At 41.1% G+C, this 20569-nt stretch overlaps 1 protein-coding gene across 1 annotated transcript in view; it reads right to left on the bottom strand.

The window, feature by feature from the left end:
* Positions 1-20569, bottom strand: part of Trdn (triadin) — a 444085-nt gene that overhangs the window by 255897 nt on the left and 167619 nt on the right. The window lies entirely within an intron of this gene.

Genomic DNA, 20569 nt, shown 5'->3' with positions numbered 1-20569 from the left:
TATTAACCATCATACCATCCCATATAAAATGCTTGCAAAATGTTTTGTCATTAGTTTTCATTCTATTAAACTCCTGATGTGTGTTATTCATCTAGGAATTGATATGAGCATGTGTACTTATAAAACTCTTCCTGACAACTAGATATTATCAGATGTCAGCCAACATGCCTGCTTACTGGAAGTATTCTGTTTTAGAATTATTCCAAAAGTGTTCATTGTTGTATATTATGGTTTAGTAACAGGAGCAATCACAGTTGCACACACACCATGTTCTAGGCTGAGGATACCAAAAAAGTAGAGATTAGCTCCCAAAGTCTCTTCTAGTTATAAAATCCATGCAGACTGGCTCATGAGCATGTTCAAGTATGTTTCAAAGCAAAGCACAATGCTACATGTCATGCAGGCCATGTACCTCAAAATTATAATTTCATCATGTTATATTTTCCCAATGTGATCAAAGGCTTGATAGAAATAACATAGAATTTCATTTTTTTAGTGAATCAAGAAAAGGTAACAGTGAGAACAGTACAAGTGTGAATGACCCACCAGATCTACCCATGTAACATTTTGATGTCCTTACCACTTACATGAATGATACAGCTTTTGGAAATTAAGCCTTTTAAGCTTCAAAGCATTTAGTAGGATTTTCATTGTGTACTTTGAAAATGGAGGTGAATGGAATCATGCCATTCAACTCCTATGACATGAAGCTGGATTTCATTGCAGGCATCAGAGATGCTGTGATATGAGCTGATCAGACTTCCTGTTCTATAAAGAGTCCTTGACTTTAGCTGAGGAAGGAGGTAGAGAGGAGTGTGTTCACCTTCCTTGTGAGTCCAATGGATATTCTGGCAAATAAATATCTGTCCCCAAACCTTTTTAGGGAGGTCTAAAGAATGGTATTTTAGCTTTTATAAATCATAAAGAATCTAGCATCAGTGAGAAAATTAAATGATACAACCTTAAAACACAAGGAGCCATGGACATAAATCAACAGTCTCTAAAGAGTAAGGTTTCCAAAAAGAAAAAAAAAAAAAGTCTTACTTCAGAGATCAGTGCATTTTGGATCTAAACTATTATTTATACCAAGATATAGTTCTGTGAAAATTAGTAGATAATCTTGATGTAGGCTCCAGGAATGTATTATAAAGCATATGAGATTTCCCTGAGAAGTACACATGATTTCCAGCATAAAATAGCCTTTAATTTTCCTAAATGAACTATGAAGTCACTATGTTATTAAAAGAATAACTTTATTAAATACCTATTATATGTCAATAACAGACTGCCATTAAGCCATAAATCATCTAATCTTGAATTTAAGAAAATAAGTTTAAGAACTCTTCTCAAAGAGACTCATAGATTTATCATTACATTATAATGAGGCAATAGAAAATAATATATGCAGAGTGGATGTTTTAGGAAGGTTTCTGGAGGAAATTCATCTAAATACCTAAAAGGAATTTCCTTCGGAAGAAAGTTTGGAAGTTGAAGGGTGAAGGCAGATTGGGGAATGTGTACCTGTATCAAGGGGATCCTGATGCTCGGATATATAGAACTATTAAACAAGTTTGTCTTTCTGCAAAAGTCAACATAAATCCAGTTCAATTCAGGAATTATGTATACCCATAACTAGTGTCTCCAAAATGGATGGCTGTGTGGCATGACACAGTGTGTGCAATGAGAAAGACCACAAGAAAAAAATGAAAGAAAAGACAGATGGCTGCCTGCTTCTTTTTGAACAGGGTTCAGTAGTACTGAAAGGGGAATTTTTAATCTAGGATATACCTTGATTGTGCTACTAGGCACCAAAATAAATCAGGCAGGCTATCCTCAACATAACACAGGATGTTAGAATAAGCTTATAGAAAGTATCCATTTATATTGCAATAATAGGATAAAACACTATTGAAAAAAGTGACCATTTTTCTATGTGAATTATATTAGCCATTATACACAGTAATGCATAATAAGTTATATTATATTATATTTATCTATTTTTAATATTTTGTTTATTTACTTGAGAGTGATAAAAAAGGCAGATAGAGAGAGATTAAGAATGAGCATCCCAGAGCCTCTAGCCATTGCACACAAATCCAGATTCATGTGCCACCTTGTGTATCTGGCTTTATGTGGATACTGGGGAAATGAACCTGGGTCCTTTGGCTTTGCAGGCAAGTACCTAGACCATTAATCAATCTTCCCAGCCCCAAAAATATACTTATAAGGCAAATTTTATTAGTCTAAAGACTGTATGATGGGAGCTCAAATGGATACACATAAGAGTTTGAGCCCTACTATTTATTTATATATTGTATAAAGTTGAATAACTATGACTTCTTCAAATCACAAGGAGTTCATCAATGAAGATAGATTTTGGGAATGTATTGAGGATTAAATGATTTAATGCATACAAGATGTGGAAATTAATTCTTTTTCCATAGTGTATTTACAATTAATCCTGTCTAATTACACAAGAGGAATTTAAGTCATTTTTTGAAGTATGCAAACAAAACAAAACTAAAATTCAACATATGAGCACATGACAATTCAGTTATGGGAAATAAGCTTGTAATTTTATTAGGAATGTATTCCTTTGGAGTTCATGAGCATTATTACTCTCTGAAAAAAAGAATTATGCTATTGACATTTGCATTGTTATCTAAAAGGTACCCTTAATTTTCCAAGCTATTACCTGAAAATACCTCTGACATTCCAACATGTTAAATTGGCTTCAATTCTACTATTTGAGTGATTTTGGTTGACTTATTCCTATAGAGGGCATACTTATGATCAACCAATAATTTACTATTTTGTGGGTTTTTTTCAAATGTGTCAATTTAGTTGTTTACATTTTAATCAAATTGTATAGGCAATCATACATAAAATGTTTCTTTTAATCATCAAAATGACTGATTGATGGTTAAAATGATAAATGAGATTACTCAGATACCAAACCAAGTAGGAGACCACCAGTACAATTCATATTTATCTGTATGCAATGGTTCAATTTGACTAGTCTCATAGTGAATAAAAGTTCCTGGCTGAAAACTATTTCTTTGTAACTGAGATCTACTTCCTACATCTTAAAACAAATACCATGTATAGGTTTTCCACGTAAGGTCTGCTACACACTTTATTGTGTAGTCCCATCTATTGCGTTTTCCTGGAGTTAATGAGTCTTGGTTCCAGACAGTAAGAACTTTAGAAAAGCCTTTGGTCCTACAAACACTAAATGGTGGTAGAGCCTTTATTATCAAGGTGTGAAGATCTCTATTATGTGTTTGAGTTAAAATCCATTTACAGCTGGGGATGGTGGTACACGTCTTTAATCTCAGTACTGGGGAGTCTGAGGTAGGATCACCATGAGTTCAAGGCCAGCCTGAGATAACATAGTGAATTCCAGGTCAGCCTGGCCTAGATTGAGACCATATCTCGAAAAAAAAACTTTTTTCAACTCCATTTGCATTTAAAAAGATGGAAACTATTGGACAACTATAGGATCCTATCTCTATTTTTTTTAAATCAAAGTTAATAGATGGCATTTGTAGGTCTAATATTAAAATAAAGTAAGAAAATGCAAATTTAGCAAGAAAATGATAGCTGAGTAGATTGAAGATGATATTATTTACACATTGGCTCAATGTTCCTAGACTATTTTTGTAGTGTAAAGAATAACAGTTTAAAAGTTAAATTTAGGGCTGGAGAAGTGGCTTAATAACTAAGGCATTTGCCTGCAAAGCCAAGTGATCTTGGTGTGATTCTGCATGACCCATGAAAGTCAAATGACAAGGTGGCTCATGTGTCTGGAATACATTTGCTGTGGCTAGAGGTTCTGGTGCTCCCATTCTCTCTGTCCCTCACTCTGCCTCTTTCTCTCTCTTTTTCAAATAAATAAGCAAAAATAAAGTTAAAAGGTATTAAAATAAAAGTTAAATTTAACAAATAATGAAGTTATCTTAAAGTATAGTTATGTATTAGGCTAGTACCTGTGCATGCTAAGGACATGTATGAATAGGGAAACCTTTTGACCTTCAGGTTTCCTCACTGACTATCTTCTCCTTTAGCTAAGTCTCATTCATGAAAGGAATCTATCAAAGGATGAGTGATACCAGCCACTCCTTGTTATTTCATCTCAGCTATGGAAAAATAAATTTCCACACACAAAATATTTCCAGATTTGCAAATTTGTTGGCTAAATAGGTACATACTTAATGGGGAACTATCAAGAAGTTACAGGGATAGTTTTGAGTGGACAGGTAGAACACAGAGTTCTTTATTCATCACACATTTATATTATAAATTTGCAAATATCTTTTCACTGATTTTTTGCCCCCTAGGTATCTCTCAAACCCAGTGGCAAACTGACAGTCAACAGAAAAGAGGAACAAAATTAAGAAGAATGATGATAGATGAAGAAGGGAGAGAGCGAGGAAGAGAACATAAAAGATGATAGATGAAGAAGTGAACATAACACTAGAAAATGAAAGGAAAAATCCCACAGGACAGAATCAAAATGGGACAGATTCAACTGGAAAATAAGAAAAAAGTGCTCTAAGAAAATGAGAATGTTCTCACCATTACAACTTCACCCTTGTCCTGACCTAGAGCAGTGCAATCTCAAAATTATTTGGATCAGTCCACCAGTTTTTGAAAACCATTGATTTGTTCCTTCAGTTAGCAACCAAGTTTTTGTTAGTAGAGGTGCATTTTTAAAGATGATGATGTAGATATTGTGGTAACTTATTCTGGATTTGCTGTGTTGCATGGGTCTTGGTTTTGGGATTTCAGTTGTCTCCTGCACTCCCACATTCATTAAGTCTTTTCCTGTGCATTTTGAGTTCTCATATTATACACCTAGTGATTGCATTGAGGCTTTGGTGATAAAAATGATGGGCAGGATATGTGTAAGTGAGACATGCAACCCAAAAGAGAGGTTAGACTAGATTGGTCCACATGGGTTACAGTTGGATTTATTAATTCATGAAAGAAGTGTTTGTTGAGCGCCTTAAATAATTTTTATCTTGTGGAGGGCAGCAAATAAACAGGAAATTATCACACAATGATGTATGAACTTGGTTCATGGTAAGATGAGAATCATATCTGCTGTGGCTGGATTTTGTGAATGGTGGAGATGAAAGTACAAGTAGAATCACCAAAGCTCAGTAGTACAGATAGAGCCCACTTCTCAAAACACTTACACTAATGATAGACCAATGCTTGTAATTATGAGACAAACCAGGACATTTCAGATCTCAAAATAAGACAATCAACATAGAGTAGTAAGGCAGAGAATGCCTAGAAAGACTATGAGAAATTGAATATTGAAGGAATATCAGGGTCATAAACAGGCAAAGCCTACTAACTATACGAAGTATTGTGTAAACTGAACAGTTCATATGAAACGATGTATGTTGTTTTGTGGTTTAGTTTTTTCCAAATGTACTAAAAACCTTTTGAAAAGATTCAGCATGATACCAGGCTACCACTGAAGTAATCCAGGTAAGAGATAATACTGGCTGGGATAGAGAGGGTTGCTGAGGAGATTTAATTATGCATATGATCAATGTTTATTGAGGTCCACTTAGTATAAGGCACTTTTGTAGAACATGAAGTCATAGAACTGAACAATATAGCCAACATCTCCTAATTCATTAAGCTGAAATTCTAGTGGTCAAACTCAAAAAATATAGAATCTTTTTAAATAAATCAAATGGAAATATTTGCCTTAGTTTAAAAGGTATAATGACAGGTTTTCAAGGAATGTTAGGAAGATAATGGGTGATAATTTTGAGTATACACCCAACAGAAAACAAACTATGGAGTGCTAGATGGATTTAGCGTTAATATTCAAGTTAATCTAATGAGAACATTTACTTGATTTGAGGCAGCAAGTGAGGAAAACAAAATAAATGATCACTTTCAAATTTGCCATGAGCATCTATGAACAGATAATAATAGTGCCCAAATAATAGCATTTCTGCTACAAAGCTACATGCTTTTTTTTTTAAATTTTTATTTATTTATTTGAGAGCGATAGACACAGACAGAAAGACAGAGAGAGGAAGAGAGAGAGAATGGGCACCCCAGGGCTTCCAGCCTCTACAAACGAACTCCAGATGCGTGTGTCCCCTTGTGCATCTGGCTAACGTGGGACCTGGGGAACTGAGCCTCGAACCAGGGTCCTTAGGCTTCACAGGCAAGCGCTTAACCGCTAAGCCATCTCTCCAGCCCGCTACATGCTTTTTATCAAAAATAGTTTTGTGGACTTCTGGCAAGATGGCGACAGCCTAGCTGCCCTGCAAATCCCAGGGAAGAAAAGCAAGAAATTAAGGGTTTTCTGGGTCTTCTTGTCAGTGGGGGGCTCAGAAGGGGAGAAATCAGGGAATCGTGGATGCCCTCGAGGGCAGGTAGACCACCCATTTCACCAAATAGCTGTTGCCCCCTCCTGCATCCCATGCCCTATCCAGCACCCCATCACTGTCCCGCACACAATCCCATGGCGCCCTGCCACCATCGCATGCCCCATCCCATGCCCCGCCACTTTCCGTCCTGTCCCGTGCCCCATTGCCCTCCTGCACACTGTCCAGTGTACTCTCCCATGTCCCGTCCTGCGCCCTGTCACCATCCCGCACAGGGTTCTGTGCCCCTTCTCGAGCTCCCCGCAGTCCCTTGCACCACCGTCATGCCCTGTCCTGCACCCCACTACTGCTCCACACTGCTGTGCCTGGCTGCAGGCCCACCACCCCTGTGGAAGCTTAAATTGCTTGGAACATTTGCCCATATTACTGCTCCTACTGCTGCACATTCAGTGAATCCAGCCCCACAGCAACTGCCACACAAACCCAGACTGTGTCTCTGGCTTGCGCCAGTTCAGGTGTATTCCCAGCCAGCCCCCATTCTCCTGAGATGGGGGAGCACAGATTGTTTCCAGGTTGCAGTGTTCCCAACTAGAGTTTGGGCTGTTTCAGGCCTTGGTACCTCAGTCCCCCTCCAAGCTCAAATGCAGGCAGCTTTGGCGTTTTAGCACTTAAGAATTCAGGCAACTTTGGTGCCTCTGTCAGGCAGTAGATAGGTGCCTCTGGCAAGTGGGAGCCAAAGCCCAGGCTGCTTGGCAACTACCCAGGCTGCCTCACATTCCCATCACACTAGAGCACACGCTGATCCACCCAGCTACGTGCCCATACACTGTCATGGGCAGACCACAGCGCAAAAGAAATAACATGAAAAATCAAATGCAAGAAAATCCAGTTGGATCACCTAGTCCTACAATGAATAATACATCTAACCAATACATAGAAGAACCATCAGGATCGGAACATCAAATTGAAGCTATGAGCAATGCAAACCTGACCAACCTACTGATAGAATTGCAACAAAAGACCGAAAACCATGTGGATGCTACCATCACTAAGCTAGAACAAATTGATAAGACGTTGAAAGGACTTCAAAGAGAATTAAGGGACTTCAGGGAGAGTGAAAAAAAAAAGAGGCCCTTAAAAATCAGCTGGCCATACTAAATGAAGACATAAAGAAATGAAAGGATGAATTCTGAGAATCATCAAGAAAATCAGAAAATGATATGAAAAGGGAGCTTGACAGAGCAAGGAAATGACACATAGAAAAGTAGTAGAAAATGCAAACATAATGGAAAAAGTCCAAAACTCTCTAGAGGCTCTCAAGAATAGATTTAGTGAAGTGGAGGATAGAAACTCTGATCTGGAGACAAGATGGAAGAAAGAGTTTGAGAGTTCAAAATCTTCAGGAAGTTCAAAAGTTCCTGCAAACAGAACATGAGGGAATTGTGGGATACACTTAACCATCCTAATATCAGAATCATTGGAATACCAGAAGAAGAAGAATTTCAGACAAAAGGCATGGAGAACTTATTTAACAAAATAATTGAAGAAAACTTCCCCACTCTCTTAAAAGAAAGGCCCATCAAGATACAAGAAGCCGAACAGACTGGACCAAAGGAGAAACTCTCCAAGACATATTATCATTAAGACTCTAAACATTGACACAAAAGAGAAAATCCTAAAAGCAGGTAGTGACAAAGAGCACATCACTTTCAATGATAACCCCATCAGAATTACTTCAGACTTCTCACGGAAACCCTGAAAGCTAGAAGGGCCTGGAGTGAAACTCTCCAAACTCTAAGAAACTATGGCTTCCAGCCCAAACTACTATACCCAGCAAAAGTATCCCTCATAATAGATGGTGAAAGAAAAACCTTCCACAACAAAACTCAACTTTACAATTATATTAACAAAAAACCAAACTTACAGAGAGTATGTCAGGAAATTCTTCACAAAGAAGAAACAAATAACCAAACTCAAATGCTTACAAGAAGCAGATCACAACAACCAAACCCAGAGTAGGCATAAAAAACTTCAAAGCCCATGAAAACACCAAAACACATCTACCACCACAATATAGCAGGGATCAAATCAAATCTCACAGTCATTACCCTAAATATAAATGGCCTTAATTCACCCATCAAGAGACACAAGCTAACAGGATGGATCAAAAAATTACACCCCTCAATCTGTTGCCTTCAAGAAACCCACCTCACCACTAAAGATAGACACCTCCTCAGGATAAAGGGGTGGAAGACAATATTCCAAGCAAATGGGAATAAGAAACAAGCAGGTGTACCTATATTAATATCAGATAAAGTAGACTTCAAACCAAAAATAATCAAAAAATAAAAAGAAGGCCAATTCCTACTTATCAAGGGAATGATCCATCAACAGGATATTATAATCATAAATCTGTATGCACCAAACGCAGGGACACCACAGTTCATAAAACAAAACCTACTTGACAACAAAACAGAAATAACCACCAACACCAGCATAGCTGGGGACTTCAATACACCATTATCAGTAATAGACAGATTATCCAAACAGAAACTCAACAGGGAAGTAAGAGAGCTCAACAAAACCATAGATCACTTAGACCTAATGGACATCTACAGAACTTTCCACCCCAAATCCACAGACGACACATTCTTCTCAGCAGCCCATGGAACATTCTCTAAAATAGACCATATACTGGGTCACAAAGACTGCCTCCACATATTTAGGAAAATTGACATAATTTCCTGCATGATATCACATCACAATGTTATATTGCTAGAAATCAACAACAAAAGACCCACCAAAAATCCTAATGGCACCTGGAAACTGAACAGCACACTCTTAAACAATAAATGGATAGTGGATGAAATAAAAAAGGAAATTGCAAAATTCCTGGAATTGAATGACAATGAGAACACATCATACCAAAACTTATGGGACACAATGAAGGCAGTGCTCAGGGGAAAATTCATAGCACTCAATGCCTTCATAAAAAAGACAGAAATATCCCAAATCAATAACCTAACCATCCACCTAAAGGCACTGGAAAAACAAGAAAAATCCAACCCAAAGTGCTCCAGAAGGAAAGAAATAATTAAAATCAGAGCAGAAATTAATGATTTGGAAACCAAGGAAACAATTAAGGCAATTGACCAAACAAAGAGCTGTTTCTTTGAAAAAATAAACAAGATTGACAAACCCCTGACCAATTTGATCAAGCAAAAAAAAGGAGAGGCTTCAAATTAACAAAATTCAAAATGAAAAAGGAGAGATTGCAACAGACATAAGTGAAATTGGGAGAATCATCAGGACTTATTTCAAAAACCTCTATTCCACAAAACTGGATAATATGGAGGGGATGGATAAATTCCTGGATGCATACCATGTATCAAAGCTAAACTCAGAGCAGATTAATCACCTCAATGAACCCATCACACTATTGGAGATTGAAAAAAGTAGTAAAAATCCTCCCCAAAAAGAAGAGTCTAGGACCAGCTGGCTTCTCAGCTGAATTATATCAAATCTTGATGGAAGAACTCAAACCAATCTTCTTAAATCTGTGCCACACAATTGAAGAACAGGGAAAGCTACCCAACTCCTTTTATGAAGCTAGTATCACCCAAATTCCAAAACCAGGCAGAGATGAACTTAGATGCAAAGATCCTGAACAAAATCCTCACAAACTGAATCCAAAAACACACCAAAAGCATCATCCACCTTGATCAAGTGGGATTCATCCCTGGAACACAAGGGTGGTTCAACATATGGAAATCTGTGAATGTAATACACTGCATAAAGAAGGTTAAACATAAAAACCACATGATCATTTCAATAGATGCAGAAAAGACCTTTGACAAGAAACAACATCACTTCATGATCAAAACATTGGAGAAAATTGGCATAGTTGGTACATATCTTAACATAATAAAGGCAATATACAAAGCTACGAAGGCCCAAATAATACTTAATGGAGAGAGACTAGAGGAATTCCCATTAAGATCTGTAACAAGACATGGTTGTCCTCTCTCACCTCTGCTTTTCAATATAGTACTGGAAGTCCTAGCTCAAGCAATATCAGGAGAAGGAAATAAAAGGGATCCATTTTGAAAGGAAGAAGTTCAGTTAGCTCTATTTGTTGATGACATGATTGTATATGTAAGAGACCCAAGAGACTCCATCCCAAAACTCCTGAAGCTGATTAACTCCTATAGCAGAGTAGCAGGATACAAAATCAAAGCACAAATATCAATAGCATTTTTATGTGCAAATGACAAAGATACAGAGAAAGAAATAAGGGACATAGTCCATTTTCAATAGCAACAACAAAAAAATAAAATACCTTGGAATAACATTAACCAAGGAAGTGAAAGATCTATACAACAAAAACATAAAAACACTCAAAAAAGTAATTGAGTGGACTTGAAAAAATGGAAAGATCTCCCATGATCCTAGATAGGTAGAATTAACATTGTGAAGATGACAATCCTACCAAAGGCAATATATAGATTTAATGCAATTCCAATTAAAATCCCTACAGTATTCTTCACAGAGATAGAAAAAATGATCTCAAATTTCATATGGAAAGGCAGAAGGCCTCACATATACAAACATATCCTCAGCAAAAGAAATACCTCTGGTGGCATCACCATACCTGATCTAAAGCTATATTACAAAGCCAGAGTAATAAAAAGAGCATGGTACTGGCATAAAAACAGTACTATAGACCAATGGAATAGACTTGAAGAGCCAAACTTTGGATCAAGCAACTATAGCTACTTGATATTTGACAAAGGCCTGAACAATATAGGCTGGAAAAAAGACAGCATCTTCAACAAATGGTGCTGGACAAACTGGATGACCACATGCAGGAGACTGAAACTTGATCCACACATTTCACTACACTCAAATCCAAATGGTTCAAAGACCTGAATATAAGACCAGAACCTGGAATACTACTGGATGAAAATTTAGGAATTACTTTCCAGGACATAGGAATGGAAAAAAACTTCCTGAACCAAACCCCAGTAGCTCACAATCTTAAACAGTCAGTCCACCAATGGGATCATATAAAACTGAAGAGTTTCTTTATAGACAAGCATACAATAAGCAAAGCCAATAGATTACCCACAGAATGGGAGAAAATGTTTGCGGGTTATCCAACTGATAGAGGCCTAATATCTAGAATCTACAAAGAACTCAAAAATCTAAACAGTAAGAACTCAAACACCCCACTCACAAAATGGGGCAAAGAGATGAACAGTCAGTTCACAGAGGAAGAAATACAAATGTCAAACACACACTTAAGAAAATGTTCATCATCCCTAATCATCAGAGAAATGCAAATTAAAGCAACTATGAGATTCCACCTTACCCCAGTAAGAATAGCAAACACCAAAAAAATCAAACTAAAATAAATGCTGGCAAGGCTGTGGAGAAGTAGGAACACTCATCCACTGTTGGTGGGAACGTAAGATGGTACAACCACTTTGGAAAGCAATATGGAGACTCCTGAAAAAGCTGAGTGTAGAGATACCAACAGACCCAGTTATTACCTTACTGGGTATGTACCCTAAAACCTTCAAACCACAGGCCAGAGAGATTTGCTGAACCATGTTTAAAGTGGCTCAATTCGTAATAGCTAAGAGCTGGAATCAACACCGATGTCCATCACTAGAAGAATGGATAATTAAGATGTGGTATATCTACACAATGGAATTTTTATACAGCAGTAAGAAAAAATGACACAAAGAAATTTGAGAAAATTTGAACTTGGAACAGAACATTCTCAGTGAACTTACCCAATCACAGAAAAAAAATCGACACATAGTCTCACTCATCTACAGCACCTAACCTGAATCTACCCAGATACCTTACATACCCAGCAAGGATCTCATGGACTAGACGCTAGGATAGATAGGGAGGGAGAGGAGGGCATCGAAGGGGTGGGAAACACTAATCTAGACCCAAACGGCAATGGTACCATAAAATTCTACTTCCTAAAAGGCAGGACAAATGGCTGAACCTTCACCAGGCCCTTACAGGAAACACCTGAACCACAAGACAATGGAGAGGGCAGGATCAAGTCTAACCTAAATCCTCCACATCTTCCCTCCCTCTCTCTCCCTCTTTCTCTCTCTCGCCTCTCTAACTCCTATATAATAGTTACTTTTTCCCTCATTTTTTTTAGGGAATCTATGACCTGTAATTCCCAGTACCAGCATGGGGCTATCACCCACAATGACCTTTTGATCAGAGAAACCTACAAGGTTTTCTAAAAGAATGACAGATTTCTGTCAGAGTACTTGATGAGCCACCAAAGGTTAGTGGTAAGACCCTATTGCTGAAGACGCCATAAGCAGCTGACACCTAAAATGGAACAGCATGGCTGGAAGCCAGGAGAGAGTCAGTCCCCAGACAGTCAGCGATCTAGTGCCAGGAGGTGCTACATGAGCGACTGGGGAAAATGACCAATATCTGTCCATGCAACTCATGGTCCAACCTACGTAGCAGCAAATAACCTGTTGTGATGCCCACACAAGTGCTATAGTGGCACACAGGCATGGTGGGGAACCAACTGCTCTTGATTTGGCTAACTGATCCCCTCAGTGGTACAAGACTCATAGCTGGAACTGGGAAACAAGTCAGAACCATATCCAAACATAAGCCCACTCTCCAATATCAAGTTACCATCAATCATGGGGTACAAGAGGGCCTACACCTATTAAACTCTCTATAAAAAAAAAAAAAAAAGTAAGGGTTGACCTGGTGCTAACTTAATCTCCATTGGAGAATCTGCTTCTCTTTTTCAGATAGATGCAGATCCTAAGGAGAGAGCCACCCCATCATACCTCAAAAGGGCCCTGACTGAAACTAAGGAAAATTAGCGAAACAAGCAAGGGTGCTGTTTTTCTGATGAACCAGATACCAGCACAAGGGGGAGGGAGACCAACACAGAGAAAAATCAATGCCTACCAAATCAGAGAGCCAGAGCCCCAGAGGCCCCCAACACCTCATCACTGAAGCAGATCAAATATGAACCGAACATGGCTCAGGAAAATTTTGCAGAAGAGGGGGCGGAAAGAATGTCAGAGCCACATGTTGGGTCATGATATGCAGAGACATTTATAGTACCAATAACTGTGGGCTAACCCTACAATGCACGACCCACATACCTCAACAAGGAGGGGCCAATGGGGAGGGGAGTAGGTCATGAATGAGCCTAATAATGGTACCAAATGGCCTGTACTTGCAGAATAGAAAACTAATTAAAAAATAAATTAAAATAAGTGTTTTGTTATTACTGCCACTTTGCACATAGTTTTCAGTTTTTCCAAAGTGAAAATATAAATTTATGTTCAAGATGAATCTGTCATTAATTTATTGGATTATTCCAATGACATATCTTATGAATAGCTATTCTCAAGTTTTATTTCACAGCTTTAGAAAAGTTTTAAGAAATGGATGATCTATCCTAAATTGACAACATAACCCTACTATAAGGTATTTAAAACACCAAAACTTTCAACTTCTTAGATCAAAGAGCATCCTCCAGGCCAGAATGTTGCTGGGACGGTTTGAGTTCTGATAAAACCTTCTCTAATATTTCCATGTGTTATTATGTATTTGCATATTCACTTTGATGGAAAGGAAGGAATAGCAGCCAAATACATATTTCATAAATTCTTTTGATTAAAAATGATAAAGGTAATATTCGTGATTTTTGATTTCTCATTTTAAATATATAAGTTTGAAGTACTTTTCCCTAGAATAGCCAATAAAGAAAGGAAATGCTGGGCTGGAGAGATGGCTTAGCGGTTAAGCGCTTGCCTGTGAAGCCTAAGGACCCCGGTTCGAGGCTCAGTTCCCCAGGTCCCATGTTAGCCAGATGCACAAGGGGGCGCACGCGTCTGGAGTTCTTTTGCAGAGGCTGGAAGCCCTGGCGCGCCCATTCTCTCTCTCTCCCTCTATCTGTCTTTCTCTCTGTGTCTGTCGCTCTCAAATAAATAAAAATAAATTAAAAAATTTAAAAAAATTAAAAAAAAAAAGAAAGGAAATGCTATCAATTCAAGGCCGTATCATTGTTCCATTTAGTTCATTCATTGCAGAATCACTGATGCTCACATGTAACCAAAATAGATGCATGGGCTCATGATTCTGGAGTTGGGGGATGTAAAAGACACTTTGAACTCAATTATTCCTGCACCCAAAGTTCTAACAGCTTGAAAATACAGTATCAGGAAGGATAATTATTGTTATCAGCACATCAAACAAATTCCCTACAGGGCACTTACATACCAGGATGACAACAAGCATGTCAATACATTTGTAGATGGCAGTACCATGTCGTAATGTTAAAAGGATGGACACAATTAGATCAACCCTAATTTAAGATTAAAGTCCTTTTTTAAAATTTCATTTCATTCTACTGTTCATTTAAAGCCTTACTCAGAAAGTCAAGATAAATGATAATCATTTCAATTGTTACAATAAGTGATTAGTTATCCTTGAAGACCTGTAGCTATTTATTTTCTATAGTGAAATGATTTCATTGTTTTCTTTGGTTTATCCTTAGACATATAACTTACTTGAAATAGACCATTGAAAAGGCCCAATACTTATGAATCAAACTCTACTTTACCTGACTCCATTTCAACCATAGATTGGCAACTATAATTTCAGAATTATAATTCTTTCAAGATTATTAAATAGATTCTTCTAGTTATTCCATATAATTCTTCTGTGACCCCACCTATACAAAAGTCATATTTATTCATTGAGAAATTGTAGTAGACAGCTTCAGCTCCCTGAGATGAACTTCCAAACTTCCAAACCAGGAACAGTTATGGAGGAAGGGATTTGTTAAAGCTTACAGATCCAGGGGAAGTTCCATAATGAAAGAAGAAGGTGGCCTGCTTTCACAAATCCAAGGAGAGAGAGAGAGAGAGAGAGAGAGAGAGAGAGGGAGAGAGAGAGAGAGAGAGGCGCGCGCCACAAGCCAGAAAGCCACACAATACAGCACACTTCAGGAACTGCAGGTGGAACTCAGGACTTTGTGTAACTTTAGATTGGAATTTCAAACAAGCATCACACTTTACGTTCCACCTAGTGATGCCTCCTCTAGTCAGGTGGCTGCAGATCCAAACTAAAAACTAATAAAATACTGAATATATTTGGAACCATATATTCAAACTACCACAGAAATGGACAAATAACTAAGATACAGATGTGTGGATAAACATGGGTTATAACTTTCATTCAGTTCAAACACCAGAGTTATTAGGAAAAGGTGAGGCAAATTAGACTGATTACCCTCTCAATCAGAATTCATAATAATAGACAAGTGTAGCAGCACACATGTGAACCCCCCTGTGAAGGATGAGGATGGAAGGGCTGCTTGGACACAGAGGTTTGATTCTATCTTGGGCAACACAGTGAGACTCAATTCCATAAACCTAACAGTAATAATTATTTCATATACACACACTGTAAATTGCTGAACCTACTCTATAATCATTTAGTGCATTTCCAATATCTGAGGGATTTCAAATTTTCCATGGAAAAATTGCCTAGAAAATAACAAATTCTAGCCACTTCCCAAAGATTAGCTTTTTTTACTATTTCTTTGGCAACTTTATTATGCTCATAGCACCAGGCATATCCTTTTCCACCATGCTTCTTTTGTTCCTGATAAACTTGTTTATTTACAGGTTATCTTATCCCCAAATGAACTATCTATCTATCTATCTATATATACATATGTATATGGTTACAATCAAAATACATTAAATAATGGGGAGTAATTATTAAAAATGAAAATATATGACTAAAATTTATGTATGATTCCAGCTTTTAAAAATTAGCTATTACAAATTGAGTAGTTATAAACATGCTTGAGCAAATCTCTCTGAACTGAGGCATGGAGTAAGGGACTAACTGGATCTTTTGGTAACACTATAGTCAACTTTTTAGGAGTCTCCATATTGCTTTCCACAGTGGTTGTACCTTCTTACATTCCCACCAACAGTGGATGAGGGTTCCTATTTCTCCACATCCTTGGCAACATTTATTTTCATTTGATTTTTTAAAAGTATTTCATTTATTTGACAGAGAAAGAGGGAGGGAGAGAGAGTGAGAGAGAATGTGAATGGGTATGCAAGGGCTTCCAGCCACTGCAAATGAACTCCAGAGGTTTGTGCCCCTTTGTGCATCTGGCTATCATGGGTCCTAGGGAATCCAAACTGAGTGCTTTGGCTTTGCAGGCAAATGCCTTAATCTCTAAGCCATCCCTCCTTCCCTCAAGTGATTTTTTAATGTTTGCTATCATTACTGGGGTAAGGTGGAATCTCATAGTTGTTTTAATTTGCATTTTTCTGATTATTAGGGATGATGAACATTTTCTTAAGTGTGTGTTTACCATTTGTATTTCTTCTCCTGAGAACTGCTTGTCCAGCTCTTTGCCCTATTTTGTGAGTGGGTTGTTTGACTTTTTATTGTTTAGGTTTTGAGTTCTTTGTAGATTCTAGATATTAGGCCTCCATCCATTGGATATTCAGCAAATATTTTCTCCCAGATCTCCATCATTAGACTAATGTACAACTAATATGTGGTATATCTACACTACAGAATTCTATACAGCAGTAAAGAAAAAGAACACAATTAAATTTGAAGTAAAATGGTTGAACCTGGAACAGGTCATTCTCAGTGTACTCACCCAATCACAGAAAGCTAATCACCATATAGTCTTACTCATCTACAGCTCCTAAACTGAATCTACCCAAATGCTGACTTACCTAGCAAGTATCTCGAGGACTGGACCATAGGGTGGGTGGGGAGGGACAAGAGGGTAAGGGAAGGAGTGGGGAACAGAAAACTGGACCAAAATGGCAATGGTACCATAAAATTCTAAAGACAGACCAAATAGTTGAACCTTCATCAGACCCTTAGAGGGAACACCTGAATCACAAGGCCCTAGAGAAGGCCCGATGAAGACTGACCTTAATCTTCTCCTGTTTCTTTCTCTCTCTCACACACACACACTCTCTCTCTCCCTTTTCCCTTTCTTCTATCACTTTTGTATTACTTATCCTTTTCTTCTCTTCTTTGGTGCTGACCTGTGACTCCTAGTACCAGCATGTGGTTATCACCCACAATGAGCTCTGCAAGATACCTACAAGGTTCCCCAAAAGAAGACAGATTTCTGTCAGAGTACTTGATGACCCACCAAAGGTTAGTCATAAGACCCTACTGCTGAAGACACCATATGCTGTTGGCATGTAACATGGAGTGACATGGCTGGAAGCAGGAAAAAGTCAGTCCCCAGACAGTGCATCTAGTGCCAGAAGGTGCTACATGAGCAACTGGGGAAAATGACCAATATCTGTCCGAGCAACTCATGGTCTAACCTACTTAGCAGCAAATAACTTGATGTGATGCTCACATAAGTGCAATAGTGGTGCACAGCCATGGTGGGAAACCAACTGCTCTTGATTTGGCTTACTGATCTGTTCAGTGGAATGGAACCCATAGCAGGAGCTGGGAAACATGTTTGAATTATATCCAAAAATGAGCCTACTCTCTTTATCAAACTCCCACCAATCATGGGCTACAAGATGGCCTACACTTATTAAATTCTTTCTATAAAAACAATAGTTATTCTATTTATCTGGTGTTAACTTTACTCTCTGTCAGAGAATTTGCTCCTCTTTTACAGACAGATGTACATCCTAAGGAGAGAACTAACTTATTATACCTCAAAAGGGCCCCAGATGAAACTAAGACTAAGCAGGGAAAAAAGCAAGAGTGCTGTCTTTGTGATGAACCTGGTATCAACACAAGGGTAAAGGAGACAGACACAAAGAACAATCAACTCCTACCAAATCAGATATCCAGAGACATAGAGGCTCCCAAGACCTCATCACTGAAGCAGACCTAAAATGAACCCAACATGGCTCAGGGAAATTTGCATAAGAGGGGGCAAAAAGAATGTCAGAGCCACATGCTGGGTCATGATACACAGAGACATTGCTTCCTATCCATAGCTGATGGCTAACCCCAATATGCACAACCCATATTCCCCAACTAGGAGGGGTTTCTGTGGAGAGGGGAGGAGAGATTGGAGGCTTACAATGGTCCCAACTTAACTGTATTCACTGGGTATAAAACTAATAAAAATAAATAAAATGTATGTATGAATGAATAATGCTAAATGTCAATTTATTATGTCACTAGAATGTTTTAATACCAACAGACTTAATTGAATGATTTTGAATTCTTAATAAAATGTTAAATACTTGTAACTATACATGAGAAAATATTTATGTACTTATTCCATTAGTTATAGTTCTAGAATAAAATATTTGTTTATATCTTGAGGAAGTTTACTGTTTTAAAACGAGTAGGGAGCATGGGGGGGGAGGCGTGGGAGGGAGGCGGGGGCGGGGGCGGGGCGCACGGGGAGGCTCGAGGCGTGTGGAGGTGGGGCGTGGGGGTCTCGGGGCGCACGGGGGCACAGGGGTGCGGGGCACGCCTGGGCGCCCGGGGCTTGGGGTGTGCCTGCTGAGTTTGGATAGGGAGCATGGGGCACGCGGGGGTTGGGGCAGGCGGGGGTTGGGGCAGGCGGAGGGGGGGGGTGTCTCGAGGCACGCAGGGGTGGGGCGCGGGGATCTGGGCCGCGCAGGGGGCGTGGGGGCGCGGGGCAGGCCTGGTCACCTGGGGCGCGGGAAGCTTCGGTTCCCTCAGGCTGCGCCTCCGCCTGTGGATAGGGAGCGTGGGGCCCGCTGGGGGGGAGGGGCGCACTTGGGGGGGGGGCGGGGGGTGAGCGGGCGTGAGGCGCAGGGTTTGTGGGGCACGTGAGGGCCACCGGGGCACGTGGGGCTTGGTGCGCGTGGGGCTTGGTGCGCACGGGGGGCCAGGCCCCTGAGGCGCCGGGCCGCTCCCAATGCGGCGATTCGCTGCGGGTGGGGTGGCGGGGCGTGGGTCGCAGGGGTGTGTGCTTCCCTCTTTTATCCCAATCTGTGCCCTCCCTCTTTAAAAAGTTCCTAATTTCCCTTGAATACTTACCTTTTTTTCCCCTTGTTGTTTGTAGTGCAGCTAGGCGGTCGCCATCTTGACGCTCCCTACCCACACACGGCAGGCACGCTCCAAGCGCCCCTGAGTGTCCCGAGCCCTGGGCGCCCAGGTGTGCCTCGCGCCCCCCGCGTGCCCCGAGACCCCCGCGCCCCACCCCTGTGCTCCTCGAGCCCCACGACCCCCGTGCGCCCCACCCCCACCGCGCGTCCAGAGTGCCCCGCGGTGTTCTGCAGCGTCCCCCAGTGTCCCACGCTCCATCTTACCTCAGCGTCCTCACCACCCCCTGCAAGACCTGCAACCCCCTTGACACCCTCCCCCACGTGACCCGACCCCCCCGCGAGTCCAGAGCACCCCGCGGCTTCCCACAGCGTCCTGCGCCCCCCCCATGCCCACCTGAGCGCCCCGCGCTCCTAGCTGTCCACCCTCCCCACGCGCTCTGCGCCCCCACCCCCACGCGCACCGGAACATCCGCGCCCTGAGCCTGGTGCACCCTGAAGCGCTCCCTGCCCCGCCCTGCGCCCCGACCCAGCGCCTCCCACCCACCCCGCACGCCCCTCGTCCCCCCGCCACACGCGGCCCCGTAGCCCCGAGAGCGACCCTGCGTGACTAGGCGTGCCCAGGCGTGCCCGTGCCCCCTGTGCCCCACCCCCACGCATCCTGTGCCCCAGAGTGCCTCAGCGTACCCCGCCCCTCTCCACGTCCTGCGTCCCATACACAACCCCCTCAACCCCCCCACAAGCCCCGCCCCCTGCACGTCCAGAGCACCCTGCGGCGTCCCTTGGCATCCCGCACCCCAGTGTGCCCCGCACCCCCTCCCCCCACGTGCACCCTGCGCCCCCCCATGCACCCCGTGCCCCCCACGTGCCCTGTGCCCCTAGCCCCCCGCGCCTCCCTCAAGCTCCTCTGTGCCCCCCTGCGCACCCCGTGTCCCCCCGCATGCCCCGCGCTCCCCCCCGCGCCCCCCAGGTGCCCCGCACCCTGCCGGGGCCCCGCACACCCCCCCTGCATGCGCAACCCCCCCGCACCAACAGCACGCCCCTCGCCCCTTAACTGATCAGAGTGCCCCCCGCCTCCCGCCCCTCCAGGGCAACCCACCCCGTGCCCCCTGAGCCCTGCCACCTCCCGCACACCCCACCCTG

The sequence above is a fragment of the Jaculus jaculus genome, chromosome 9 (genome assembly GCF_020740685.1).
Source record: "Jaculus jaculus isolate mJacJac1 chromosome 9, mJacJac1.mat.Y.cur, whole genome shotgun sequence".
NCBI lineage: Eukaryota > Metazoa > Chordata > Mammalia > Rodentia > Dipodidae > Jaculus > Jaculus jaculus.
This window is presented reverse-complemented; position numbering and strand designations above follow the sequence as displayed.